At 37.5% G+C, this 14,790-nt stretch overlaps 1 protein-coding gene across 2 annotated transcripts in view; it reads left to right on the top strand.

Moving 5' to 3' along the window:
• The window catches only part of PDE4B (phosphodiesterase 4B), a 737,209-nt gene that overhangs the window by 276,739 nt on the left and 445,680 nt on the right, over positions 1 to 14,790 (top strand). The gene's annotated exons all lie outside the window — the stretch shown is intronic.

The raw sequence follows: 14,790 nt of genomic DNA, 5'->3' as shown, positions 1-14,790 counted from the left end.
ATTGTTGTAACCATGACACTGGTGACATCATAGAATGGAAATAGAATTGGGAACGGTTGGGAAACAAAGCCCAGTCAGCTTCGGCTTCAGGAGAGCCAGGCTGAATGCTGACAGCATCCTCTGAACCCTATGAATGGGCCAGCTGCTTTAGGAATAAAGGCAAGGTACCTGCCTGTTGTTAGATGCTTTTGCTGGTGGAGGGCAAAATGCTATTTAATCTGCCCCTGCCCAAGCCCAGGGTCGAGAGTTCAGAGATTGAGAGCTGAAGGGTCCTGAGGAGCCATCAAAGCAATCCAATGGTCTCATTTTTTTTGGGGGGGGGGGGCTCAGGATGAGGTAAACATTGCACCAAAGACACAGGAGTTAGAAGGCAGAGTTTGGCTTGAGATCAGGGCTTCTTCCCTCTAAATCTCCTACCTCCAGTTTGATGAGGTCTCTTTTTAAAATTTTACCATTTACCTAAAATTCCCAATATCCTTCCAGGTTTACCCTGATGCCATCTGCCATGAAAGACTTTTCCTGTCTTCTGGACATTGAACTTACTCACTTTTCAATATGGCAGTTCACTCATTGAGCATTTTACATTTATCCATTCACCTGGACTTGGATGCCTAGTTAAAAGCCTCCAGGAAGATGTACAAATCTCTTCTCACCTTTCTCATTGGAGTGGACAGTGGTTCTGTGCTGGTCTAGTCTTGTCATTAACTCTTTTGATGGCATCAACCTGAGCCCTGTTCCATGTCTACATCATCTGTTGCCTATGGGTTATTTTGAAACAGATGTCCTATAGACACCTCAAAATTACCACATCCACAACAAGACAAGTCATTATCTTTGATTCTAATCCCACTTCTCTTTCCAACTACCCTCTTCCTGTCCAGCACATTATCATTCTCCCAGTGCCTTCGGCTCAAGTCCATCCTCAACTCCTAGTTCAAATCTGCTTTCTGGATTCACCTCACGTATCCTCCTCTTCTTCCTCCATCTCCTTTTTCCTCCTCCTCCTCCTCCTTCTATTCACTCTTCTCTGTCTCTCTGTAGCTGTCTGTCTTTCTCTCTCTCTCTCTCTCTCTCTCTCTCTCTCTCTCTCTCTCTCTCTCTCTCTCTCTCTGTCTGTCTCTCTCACTTCCCAAGTGATTTTCCCTGCTTCTTAGTAAGAACATGGCTAGATAGAAAATCCATTGTTTGACAATACTCTTCCTTACTTGAACCCTTCCTTTCTTTCTGGTCTTTAAAGATATATATATATACATACATATATATATATTATATATGTATATATATACATATATATATAAACACTTGACTCCCTTATAATTATATAGTCCAGCTATCTTCTATGTATTCTGTACAATAAAATCTTATATTTATTCTGTTCTATAATTTTGTATTTATTTTTTCCCTAATGGGTCCCTCTCCATCATTCATTTTGGAAAACAAACTAATTCCAAGCTTATATTCATTTGACTGGAATGCCCCCTGAGCATTATGGGAAAATGCACTAATTGCAAGCTTAATGCAATTCTATTGACTAGAGGCCAGGGTTTCCTTCCAGTATGGAAGATCCCGTTATCAATGAGAGTAGTGACTCCTTGGGAATCCAATTTAGAATCATGATTTTAGAGCTTAGAGAGCCCATAATCCATTTTGTGGAGGAGGAATTTGAAAGCTACCAAGTAGAAATGACTTGGTCAGGATCACACAGGTAGTGAGATTCATTTCTACTTGTCAAAATTTACCTTCTGCACAAGGCCTTAATAGCACCCTCATCCAACCCCTATCTCCACCTCCTCACTAATAGTCATCCTTTCTGAGATCACCTCTCATTTAACCTGTCTATACCTTGTTTGCATGTTGTCTCCCTTGAAAGAATGGAAGATCCTGGAGGCAAGGATGGCATTTTTGACTCACTTAGTATCTCTAGCTCTCAGCCTGATGTCATAGTAAACACTTCATAAAGGTTTTTACTGAACTGAATTGAAGAATTACAAATATTTGGAAAGTAACTGAGAGCCATAGAATATTCTTCAGTAGAAAAATTTTTAAAAATGGAGAGATATTTTAATAAGATTATTCTGCCAGCAGCACAGAATGAATGTTATCTGGAAGAATAGCTGCAGACTTAGAATTTAAAGTGAATATGACAAGGGTCTGGAATAGGATGTGGTATCTGAGGATGGAGATTCCGGGATAGATATGAGAGGCATTTTACTGAAAAAGAAGAGAGAGCTTGGGTGAATGAATGGGTATAAAGGATAAAGAAGACAGCATAATGCCATGGAGTCAGGAGGCCTTGCTTCTCACCCAGTCTTTCTTTCCTCTCCCTGCACCACCCTGATCTCAATTGCAAAATAAAGGGGGATGGAGGGGGCAGTATTGCGTAGATTAAATGTTCTCTGAGGTCCCTTCCTGGATCTATGAGCCTCTGAAAGCAAAGGATGACTCCAAGATGCCATTTCAGTTGGGAACAAAAGCCAAATTTGCAAGAGTTTTAGATGAAAGGAAGTAGAGAGGAAATGGGAACCTTCAACTTCTTTGTCAAGATGGGGATGGAGAAAGAAAGGAAATAATACAGAATAGGGAGAGGTATTGAAGGGTCAAATGGAGAGCTCTTGTTTCCTTTTTTGTCAAAGTAGAGAAGACTGGCCCATGTTTGAAGGAAGAGATAAAGGTACCAGGGGAGAGGGGGAGACAAAAACAGAGCTATTTTTCTTCAGGAAAATTCAGCATTGGGGAAAAATTTACAAAGAAAATGAATGCAATGATTTAAAATAGCTATCTTTGATCTCACTTCAAAAAAGGAGCTAATAGATGATAGTATTCATGAACCAGTTTACTTCTTGAAATAAATTGTCAGATAGAAAAATTGACATTAGCCATCTTTTCATATTTGTGATTAAATGTAAAAGATGGGCATTATTTCCATGCCAGATAAAATGTTCTCCAGAAATTTAGCTTGTTCTCTAGAACAAAATGTTCTCTAGAATATTTAGCCATTATTCACAGAGCCATTTCTACTTTAATACATTTAAAATGTACTTTCAAATTGATCAAACCTAAAAAATAAAATCAAGTTTAAATTACAAATGTGCTATCACATTTTCTAGAATATATAGAAATGGGAATTAGCACATTTTTAAACTGAATTAAACAAACCTCGGTCCTTCCCTTTAACTGTTGTAAAGCTTTTGAAAAGTTTGGAGGAATATTTTAACAAGCTTAGAAAATAATGTAATTCATCCCTTTATGCACATAAAGGATATGGACAGAAATGGCTTGAGGATATCTACGTATATTGATAAAAATATATCAAATAAATGAATAAATTTATTAAATAAAAATTTATTCAACAAAAAAATATGTAAAATAAATAAATGTGTAATGAGTACTCTCCTAGGTGCTAAGGTTCCAAACACAAAGAATTAAACAATGTGACTCACAAGGACCTTCCTTCTCAGTTCTGCAGTTTTCCTCCCTCTCCTTCCTACCTTCCCTGGCTTCCCTCAAATTCTAGCTAAAAGCTCACCTTTATAAAAAGTCTTTTCCAGTCCCCCTTAATACTAACTGGGATTGCTTCCGATCTATCCTGTCCATTTCTGTTTGTGCATGATGGTTTGCATGCTGTTTCCCCCATGAGACAGCCATCTGAGAACAGAAGCTACTTTTGGTGCTTCCTTGCATCCCTTCCCCTTGATCCTCATAGTTGGCCCTAAAACAAAACGTACTGGTTGACATTAGAAGAGGTGAGACAATAGCTATTTACCTAAGTATAAGCAGAATCAATATAAAGGGAATAAATATAAAGAAAGGTAGGTTTGGGCTTCTTAGAGAAGTCAAGGAGTGTTCCATGAGATAGGCCCAAGATTGTACCCATCTCATTTTAGATCTGGGCCATGAGTAGTGTACAGATAACTGAAATAGGAGGTAAATTGAATGGCTTATCCAGTCCCAGTCCAAAGTGACTTTTGTCCAGAATACCCACCTATGTTTTTGAATATCTGTGTGTATAGCTTTTTGTGGACAGGAAGAATGTCTTCCATCCTCTCTCTTCCTCTTCCTTCTTCCTCTGCTAAATCATCTTCCTCTTCATCTTTCCCACTGCCACCTAGTGACCAAAGCAGATATATAGGTGCATCTAATGATATATTCTAACACAATTCACTGGAATGGCTAGGACTCCAGTCTTTGGAGACACAGTAAGGAGTCTTACTGGAGCCCTGAAAATGTAAATCGCTACATTAAATGGGCCTACCCAAGTTCTTGATGGCCCATTGATTCTCTGATCCCTTCCCAGCTGATTCTGGTCAAGTCAAAATTGGTTGCCAAGTATTGGTACCCTTAGCAATTGCAATCCTTTTCTTTCATTCAGTCCAACAGGTCCATTTGGTCAATTCATCGTACTAGATGCTGAAGATCCAAAGGGACAAAATCTAATGCTTACCTTCCAGAATCTTCTGTGCTAATGAGGGGAACTGACATATACAGAGATAAATAAAGATATAAGTAAATATTGTGTGTGTGTGTGTGTGTATATATATATATTTATACTCGCCAATACAACAAATACACAAAATGATTTGGATGGGTTGGGGAGTTTCCAATTAACTCGGTGGAACAAGAAATGTCCTGGAAGTAGCCCTTGAGTGGGTTCCAGAAGGATTGTAGAGAGTGGTCCCTAAAGGCAAAGGTGAAATGGAAGAGCAGTCTAACCACTGAGAACAGAAAGTGGAAGTTAGATCGAGGTGTATAGGGGAACAGTCAGTAGACACCTTAGGTGTGTCAATATTTATTAGGAGGTCCATTTGATATGTGTCCTACATTGTTCTGTGTGCCAGGAATGCAAAGAAAGGCACTTAATTTCCTTCAGACTCAGTTTCCTCATGTATAAAATGAGTTAATAAGAGTACCTGCCTCCCAGAATTTTTGTGTGAAGATAGGATGTGATCATATTTGCAAAGTGCTTTGCCAACTCTAAAGCACAATATGAATCTTATTATTTGGGGGAGGGAAAGAAAAGAATAAGCATTTCTATAGGACTTACTTTTTCCACGCACCAAGTTAATTGCTTTTTACAAATATTACTTCATTTAACACTGAGGAAACTGAGGCAGAGCTCAAATACTTGCCTTGGGTTATATAGTTAGCAAGAATCTAAGGCTGGATTTGAACTTAGGTCTTTCTGATTCCATTCCCATTGCTCTATCAATTGTGCTATCTGCCTGCTTCTAAGATGCGACTCCTGTTATTATCATTACTATAAATGAGATTCCATCCTTGTAATGTCCTTCAGGTATCTGAGTTATTGCTAACTTCTCTATCAGAGGATACCTATTTAGACTGTTTAAAATAAGCTAGCATTTTATTCATTATAACCATATATTTTGAATCACTGAAGGGAAAGAAGGAAAGGAAGGGAAAGAAGGAAGGAAGGAAGGAGGGAAGGAGGGAAGGAAGGAAGGAAGGAAGGAAGGAAGGAAGGAAGGAAGGAAGGAAGGAAGGAAGGAAGGAAGGAAGGAAAAGAAAGAAAGAAAGAAAGAAAGAAAGGAAGGAAGAAAGAAAGAAAGAAAAAGAGAGAGAGAGAAAGAGAGAAAAAAGGAAGGAAGGAGAGAAGAGAAAGGAAGGAGAAAAAAGGAAGGAAAGAAGAAGAGAAGGACAAAATAAAGAGAATGTGCCTATGTTGTAAGTCTTTTGCAGTCTCTGTTAGTAGAATTGATGCGGGATGAAAAAAAATTAGGGCAGTATAGAATTAAAATTGAAAAGCAGAAGAGGAATGACTAAGAACTTCTCCAAATGGATGGTCTGAGTCTAACCCTGGGCTCGTGAGCCATTGTTCATCCAGAAGTACTGGGAGAGTTAGCTCATAAATGACCCAACTGCCAAGATCCTTTCCTGAACTCCTAAATCTAGTATGCTCTCCACTGAAGGCCCCATTTCTCTGATGAGACAGGTCCCCAGAAAATGAATTAGCCATGGTCATGGTCATCAGTATGACTCTATCCCTTACTGGCCCAGACTTCATCAGGACTGAACTATGCTTTCTCCAGATGGTAAGGTGTTCTCCATCAAGATAAGTCCATAGCTCATAAATCTTAGAGCTGAAAGAGATCTTAAATATCTACCTCAATCCCCTCATTGTAAAACTGAGGAAACTGAGGCAGAGAGAATTTCAGAGCATCCTCCATAGCACTTAAGAGTTGCATGTGACCTAAAGATAAACCCCTCATTTTGCAGGTGGAATAACTGAGTCCAAAAGAGAGGAGATAATTTACACAGTCAGAAACTGTATTCAAACTCAGGTCATCTTGTTTATTATAATCCATTGTTCTTTCAATTCTACATTAGAACAAATGATAAATAAGTCACACCTGTGTGCAGACCAGAGCAGTTACAGAACCAAGAGTTTGCCTCTTACAAGGGCAACAGTTGAACTGGTACTAAGCAGTGGAAGGAAAAATACAAACTCTGCAGGACATTGGGTGAGGGTATAGAATATATATATTATATATATTATGTATATATATATTCACAAAAAAAGTCACACAAGTTAAAGATGGAGTGATGGGGCAAAGAAGAATCAGGCAGGGACTTAACTATTTAAGGAGGCACAGACTGCTTTCAGGTGGGAGGACAAGGAAGTCAAAGGGGAAGAGGAGGAGGAGGAGGAAATGTGTGCCCAGCCTTCAGGGCAATTGCCTTTAGGAATGCATAGAGGCAGGAGATAACATAACATTATTTTCAGGAGCTGCCATGGGTAACAGGAGTTAAAAATAATAGACATCTAATACTTAGGAAGAATAGAGAATAGAATCTCTTCTTTTGAGATAGGAGTGATGAAAGCCTTCACTCCAGCTAAAGATTGGAATTCTAGACTTTACCCAAGGATGACTCAATGTCATCATCTTTTTTCATAGTGTGTACTATATGATTTCTTGGAAATCCAACTATTAAAACCAATTTTTTGAATGAACATGAACTCTAACAACAAATGAAAAACCTGCATCGTCTCTACTGCATTTGAGGTCATCTTACACAGCTAGGAAAAAAGATTCCTTCACCATTTTGTATAAGAAACAAGCAGAGTGCAGGAATTATGGTACAGAACCCTGAATTCAAATCCAAGATGTATAGTTGAGATGAACCAAAGAACTCATCAATTCTAACCCATCCATTTTACAGATGAGGAAACCAAGGCTAAAGGAGATTTAATCATTTGCTCGAGGTCATAGATATTGTAAATAGAAGATCCAAACTGTAAACCTAGGTCTTCTTTCTTTCAGACTATGAGGGACTAGACCTGGCTCAGATACTCACTGTATTGGCAAAGGTGAAATAATGCCTTTCCATTCATGGATCTCAGTTTGCTTTTCTGAAAATTGAGGTCCTTAGAGTTAATGATCTTTGAGGTCCCTTCTAAGACTATTTCTTAGGTTTGCCTCTACTGTTCTAAAAATTTCCTTATTCCCTAACTACCTTATATTTCTGTGTGTGTGTGTGTGTGTGTGTGTTCATCTAGATCTATGTACTTGTGTGAACATATATATATATAAAATCCATGTTTTCATATATATGTGCACATTTACATACTATATATACATGTAATTTACATATACTCAACTGAAGTTGCAAATCCTCATCTGAAAAGTTGCTGGTACCTTCAACAATAGTAAGAAAATTGTTACTAAGAAAATATTTGGTTAAAAGAAAACAAATTTTGCTGTTTTGAATATATTGAATTTGAAATGTCCATTGACTATCCAAAGGAAGGAAGGAAGGAAGGAAGGAAGGAAGGAAGAAAGAAAGAAAGAAAGAAAGAAAGAAAGAAAGAAAGAAAGAAAGAAAGAAAGAAAGAGAAAGAGAGAGAGACAGGAAGGAAGGAAGAAAGAAACAGAGACAGGAAGGAAGGAAGAAAGAAAGAAACAAGGACAGGAAGGAAGGAAAGAAGGAAAGAAGGAGGGAGGGAAGGAAAAAAGAAAGAATGAAAGAAAGAACAAGAAAGGAAAGAAAGAAAGAATGAAAGAAAGAACAAGAAAGGAAAGAAAGAAAGAAAGAAAGAAAGAAAGAAAGAGAAAGAAAGAAACAGAGACAGGAAGGAAGGAAGAAAGAAACAGAGACAGGAAGGAAGGAAGAAAGAAAGAAACAAGGACAGGAAGGAAGGAAAGAAGGAAAGAAGGAGGGAGGGAAGGAAAAAAGAAAGAATGAAAGAAAGAACAAGAAAGGAAAGAAAGAAAGAAAGAAAGAAAGAAAGAAAGAAAGAAAGAAAGAAAGAAAGAAAGAAAGAGAGAGAAAGAAAGAGAGACAGGAAGGAAGGAAGAAAGAAAGAAACAGAGACAGGAAGGAAGGAAAGAAGGAAGGAAGGAGGGAGGGAGGGAAGGAAAAAAGAAAGAATGAAAGAAAGAACACGAAAGGAAAGAAAGAGAAAGAAAGAAAGAAAGAAAGAAAGAAAGAAAGAAAGAAAGAAAGAAAGAAAGAAAGAAAGAAAGATGGTATGAAGGAAGGGAGGAAGGAAGGGAGGGAGGGAGGGAGGAGGGAGGAAGGGATGAAATAAACTTACAGTCTCCTATACTATCTATATACAGAGGTAAATATATAAAGCAGTGGCAAAGGCATGCTGGAGTGATCAGGAGGTCTTCATAGTCAAGTTATTAGGGAATTGCCTAAAGCACATAGAGATTAAAAGATTTGCCTAGAGTTACACAGACAATAAATGTGAAAGGCAGAATTTGAACCTAATTCTTTAGCTCTTAAAGTCTATGACTCCACTTTCTCCCAAGTTGGCTCTTATCAGTGCATTATTATTCTTTCTTAGATCTTCACAAGACTATAGCTCATAGTATAGGATTATAGGATTGCAGATTACATTGAAAAGGATCATTCTTTGCATCCTTTTTTTGCCATTGAGGAAACCTGAGGTCCAGAGAGATTAAGTGATTTATTTGCCCAGGGTGATATTGGTAGTCAGTGGCAGAGAATAGATATGAATTCAAGACTGCTAACTCCAAATTCTGTCCTCCTGAAGTTAAATCAAAAGCTGAGCATGATATTTGACTAAAGTCATCCAGTCTGATGGTCCAGGTGAGTCAGCTGAGGTCCAGAGACAATCTGCATTGGCAGAGAGTTTTGACCTGTTCATCTGCCATCATTCCACACTGGATGGCACATGGGAGAAAATCATTAGCGACATGTTAGCAGGATGAGAGTATTGCCAGAGTTCTTGTCCTGTCTGGAAACATCTGTTACCAAAGTTCTTAATTTTCTCCAGGGGGTGAGGGGCACATTAGTAAAGTTCACACTGAGCTAATTTTGAAGTTTGCACATATTTGGGGGGGAAGAGCACATTTCCCTAAATGGTATCTGTGCTCAGTGGCCCAGTCTGCACATTCATTTGGTATGCAAAGATTGGAACATTTCAGCCTATTTTCATAGAAGAAAGTCTCCAGCCCTGCACGATAGAAGCCACACAGGAGGAGAGCAGGAAAAACAGTTAATTGGTTTGCCAAGCAAATAACCTCAAGCACAGAAAAATCTTGGCTAAAACAAAAAAGCAGATACCACTCTAGTTTTCTTAACAAAATGCGATTTCCTACCATCCAGCTACATTCTCCAGTGCTATTCATGGAAAATGCTCTTGGTAAGTGCCTCACTCTTGGCCAAGGATGGCCTTCCAACTGGGTCATTGAGCACTATTGACAGCAGATGACTCTTTCATGTAAGTGACTAAACTTTCCTACAGACTTACCTTTATACAGATCAAGAAGTGAGAAGGCATCAAGAGATCTCCTTGTCCTTCAATAAATTCATTGTTGTTTAAAGTGGAAAAAGATCTGAGGGCGTTAGGTGCCTTCCATCTTTGTGTTCTCCAATGACGTGAATACCATTGGCTAAAAAAATGCTAGCACCATCTTGCTCTGAGTATAAGGAGCTATGATTTTGTGGATGGGTGTTCTCCTTCCATTGACACGGATAATGATCATTTAGGCAATCAACCAATAGGCATAAAGAATTGTAGCATTCATTCTTTTCATTTGTAGTTTAACCAGCAAACTATTGAGATGAAGATAACATTCACTCATTTATTTAATTATTAAATTCACAAGCATATATAGGTCCATACGACATGGGTGCTATAAGTTTCTACACAATGGGGGTACATTGGCCAAGAAATTGATTATTGCTTTTAATTTTGTGTGTCTATTCCCATCTGTTACTTTTTTGAGTATTGTTTGTAATTAAAAAATGAAGCATCTTTCTCAACCTGGTATGAGTTTTTCTAAACCTAGCTAAACTGGTCCTTGGAGGGCAGACATATAGAGTCTGCCCTTGATCCCTTTCCTTCTTGGTGGGTAATCTGTTGGCACAATCTTTAAGAACTCAAAGATCACCTTCATGCCATGATGATAAATATTGGAGTAGGAGAAACATCATCATTGGCTGCATCTGCCAAATTCAATCAATAGGTCCCATGCTAAGGCACTAGAGATAGAGAAAAAAAACATAATAGTGCTGGTCCCCAAGAGGCTTACACATTCTCCTGAGAAGGAAGTTGAGATCATGGAAAGTCATGGCCCTCTGCTAGTGAGACAAGATTGTGGAGGTTCTGTTTTTGCTAGTGAACCAGGTTTGATAGGAGCTTCAACAAAATAGAGGAGTTAAATCAAGAGATTGAAGAATCTGTCCACCACACTGTATGAGCAATGATTGAAGGATGGTGACTTTGGTTGTCTTCATGTGTTGGTTCATCCCAGGCTCTGACACATAGTGAGTGCTTAGGAAATGTTAGTTTGCTTGACATTTTAATTCCCCTGTGCAAGTGGGTGATTGCTTGTTCAATGCATGTCCATAAGAGAGAACTCAAAGACCCATGTGGAAGTTATAAGGAAGACAATTTTAGCTCAGTAGAGGAATGAACATTCAAGCCAAATGGAATGTGTCATAGTAGAAAAGGCATCCATGTGAGTTAATGGTTATTTGGAGAAAGTCTAGAAAAGGGAGAGTGACCATTCTTAAGGAATCATGATATGATCAGAGATTAAATTCATAATGCTTATAACAAACTGTTAAAGCTGGAGAAGGCAAAGGGCATTATAGTTTTTCAATGTTGATAAAATATTTAAAATTAAATTTGAAAGGGCTGTCATGTAGAAGAGGGAGAGTAATGCACTTGGACTTAGGCAGTCCTGGATTCAAACCCCTCCTAGAGTGTTTGAGTGTAGGTATGTAGGTGGGTGGGTTTGGGTGTAGGGGTGGGTCTAGGTGACCCTGGGCAAGTCACTTAGATCTGTTTGAGTCTCAGATTCCTCATAGATAAAATGAAAGTGATGGATTAGAAGAACTCTTTGGCCCTTTCTAGCCCTAAATTTATGATTCTAGTTTGATCCAGAAAAGCAGAAATGAAAACAATGGATGGAAATTAAAAAAGCAACTTTAGATTAGGCTTAACATAGAGAAACAGTTCTGGATAGGCAAATCAGTGCACAAGTGTAATGGACTGCCATGCAGGGTGGGCACCCCATCACCAAAAGTCTTCAAGCAAAGGCGAGATAAGTCTTTGTCAGACTGTAGAAAGGACTTCTGTTCAGTTTAAGATGTTTATATTCGTTCTGAGGTTCCTTCCAAATCTGAGATTTTATAATAAGAGAGAACTCTCTGGTTTGATAAGGTTTGATATAAGTTTGATAAATCAGGGAAATGCTGCAGGTACAGCAGAACATCTGAATTTCCCCAAGGGATTTGACACTATCTGTCATGCTCAGAACCTTTGTGGAAAGAACTCAAAACAAAGGCTGCTTATACTGAGTTAAATTCATAGCACTAAAAAAGGGTTGATTGACAAATCTGGAAAGAGTTCAGAAAAATTTCGATTTGAAGGGACTTTTGCAATGATCTCAACTAAGTTTTTCCACTTTAAAAATACATTTTGGTTTTGCTTTCCTTTCATTTACCACTATATATCTTCCCTCAAAGAGCTATTCTTTACGATAGCGGTATCAAAAGTGAATTGAAATGGTGGTCACTAATTCCTACAGAAGATCCCTAGGGGTTCATGTTGACTTAGTTTTATGATGTAATAGGTATGTTTTGCTATGTTTTTGTTTATTTTGTTGAAAGGTACTAATTAAAATTTAATCTTATTTGGGTTGCACTTGGAACTCTTATGGACCACATATGATTCATGGGGTACATGTCTGACAACTTTGCCTTACAACAATAAAAAAAAGAGAGAGAGAGAGAGAAAAGAACAGATTAGTAAAAGTGACTTCCCAAGGCCCCATCAAAATTCCAGAAATTTAAATGCTTCACATCCACAATACCTCCATTCTATGCTGAGAGAGGAAGCATTTTATGATATGCAATCTTTAGGATCAACTGTGGTCACCATAATTTTGTATTATTTCTATTTAGTGTTGTCATTGTTTTATATTTACATCATTTTAGTCATTGTGTATAAAGCTTTTTTATTCTCCTTAAGTTCACATAAGTTTTCCCATATTTCTTCTAAATATTCATTTAAATATTCAATATATTAAATATTGAATATTCATATTAAATATTCATTCCCATATTTCTTCTAAATATTCATTTTAGTCAACATTTCTTATAGTACAGTAATATTCCATTTCACAATTTATTTAGTTATTTCCCATAGTTTCCCATCAGTTTTTTTGTTGTTGTTTTTGATTTTTGCGAGGCAATAGGGTTAAATGACTTGCCCAAAGTCACACAACTAAGTAATTATTAAGTGTCTGAGGCCGATTTGAACTCAGGTCCTCCTGACTTCAGAGTTGGTGCTGCATCACCTAGTAGCCCTCCATCTGTTTTTTTGAGAATTCATGTAATACTGTAATAATTTTGTTGATATATGTGGAACCTTTACTTTTGCCTTTGAATTCTTTGAGGTATTCATCTAATAATGGATTCTCTGGGGATCAGTGAATATGGAATGTTATTTTCTTTGCAAAACTCTAAATTATTTTCCAATATAGTTGGACCAATTCATAACTCCTCCAACAGTATGTTAATGAGTCTGCCTTTCCATGACCCCTCCCAATAGTGACTGCTCCTATCTTTAGTTTTCTTTATCAATGTGTTAGGCAAAATGTGCTCTCAGAGTTGTTCTAATTTTCATGTCTCATTATTAGGGATTTGAATTTGTTTTCTTATGTTGTTAATAGTCTGTAATTCTTTTGAAATTTCATGTCCTTTGACATTAGCCCCTTCCTTTTACAGACCAGGATCATGGGTTTAAAATCAGAATGACCCTTAGAAGTCATCGAGTCCAACCCTCTCACTTTACAGATCAGATATGGAGACCCAGAGAGAAAGAAATTGCTTAAGGTCCCAAAGTTTTTTTGGGATTACAACTCAGATGCTGTCCCTTCAAATCCAAATTTTACTACAACATCTCAGAGAAAGGGAGAGAAGGGAATAAATATTTATATACATTGCCTACTAAAAACCAGGAACTGTGCTGTGTGTGTATGTGGTTTTTGTTTTTGTTTAATAAGTATTATCTCATTTGATCTTCAAAATCACCTTGGATTGTTTATTATTTCCATTTTACAGTTGAGGAAACTGAGGCAAATAAACTTGAAATGACTTGTTCAGGATTGCAAACCTAGTAGGAATCTGGGTCTGGATGTGAAATTCAAGGCTTTCTGATTCCAGTCCTAAGTCTCTTTCCGCTACCTCTAGATTTCTCTGCTCAGAGTAGCAAGTTGGAGTAGATAAATTGTAAGGTTCCTTTTTACTCTAAAGAAAAAAAAAAGTTTTCATAATGTTGCAACAAAGAGGTCACCTTGTTCTATCACTTTACAAAATGCCACATGTCTATATTATAGTATTCAGCCATTCATTCATGATGACAATGGAGTGAATCATCATATTTCAAAGTATCAGAATTTAGTCACTGTATTATCTTTTCCCCTCCCTTCATGGTATAGCCATAAATGTGGAATAAGATGGCAACTCCTAATTCTGAAAAGATCTCTTTTTTAATGAGAAGGGAAATAGAAAATGTTTCTCCTGCTCAGTCATATTCACAGTAGATTGGTTGCCAAATGGAGCTGTGGGCACAGCCATGGACTTGATGAGTAAAACATCTGTTAACCATTGCTTCACCACTGCCCAGTTGCCTAGATCCTGGTTTCATTGATGGCTTCATACATTTCCATCCTATAAAGTTATCAAACACTGAGTCCTGTAAGCACCTTGAAGGCAAAGAAAGTTTTCCTTTTGATTTTTGTATTCTGAACACTATCCAACCATCCAGCATTGTATTTGTACAAAAATAGATGCTTGATAAACGTTTGAAGGATTGACTTACATTGGAACAAGCAAAATCAACCTTGAAGATATCAAAAATGTGGAAGTGGGTGAATTCATTTTTCATTATTACCAGATTAGATTATAAGGTCCTTGAAGGAAGAAACTGTTTTTTTACTCTTTTTGAGTCTATCACTAGCATTTACCACAGCTCTGATACATCATAGCTGATTAATAAATGTATTTTTGATTGATTAGTTGATTGATAGAGATCATACTAAGGGAATTCAACAAGGAAAATGAGAAGCAAATTCATTCTTTCTTTTAGTTATTCAGTACTAATTTATTAATTGTCTAATCCAGAACATTTCAACTCAGACACAAAAATTCCATTCAATTCCATTTATAACCTGGCTCCTTTTATTAGACTCAACTCCAATGCCATCTCCGACAATAGGGTTTTCTTATTTCTCAGTTACTAGTGCTTCCTATGCAAAATGATATTGTATCTATTTTGTGTCTTCTTATCTA

Source organism: Macrotis lagotis, chromosome 2, assembly GCF_037893015.1.
Source record: "Macrotis lagotis isolate mMagLag1 chromosome 2, bilby.v1.9.chrom.fasta, whole genome shotgun sequence".
Lineage (NCBI taxonomy): Eukaryota > Metazoa > Chordata > Mammalia > Peramelemorphia > Peramelidae > Macrotis > Macrotis lagotis.
The sequence above is the reverse complement of the archived record's forward strand: the minus strand, read 5'-3'. Positions and strand labels throughout refer to the sequence as shown.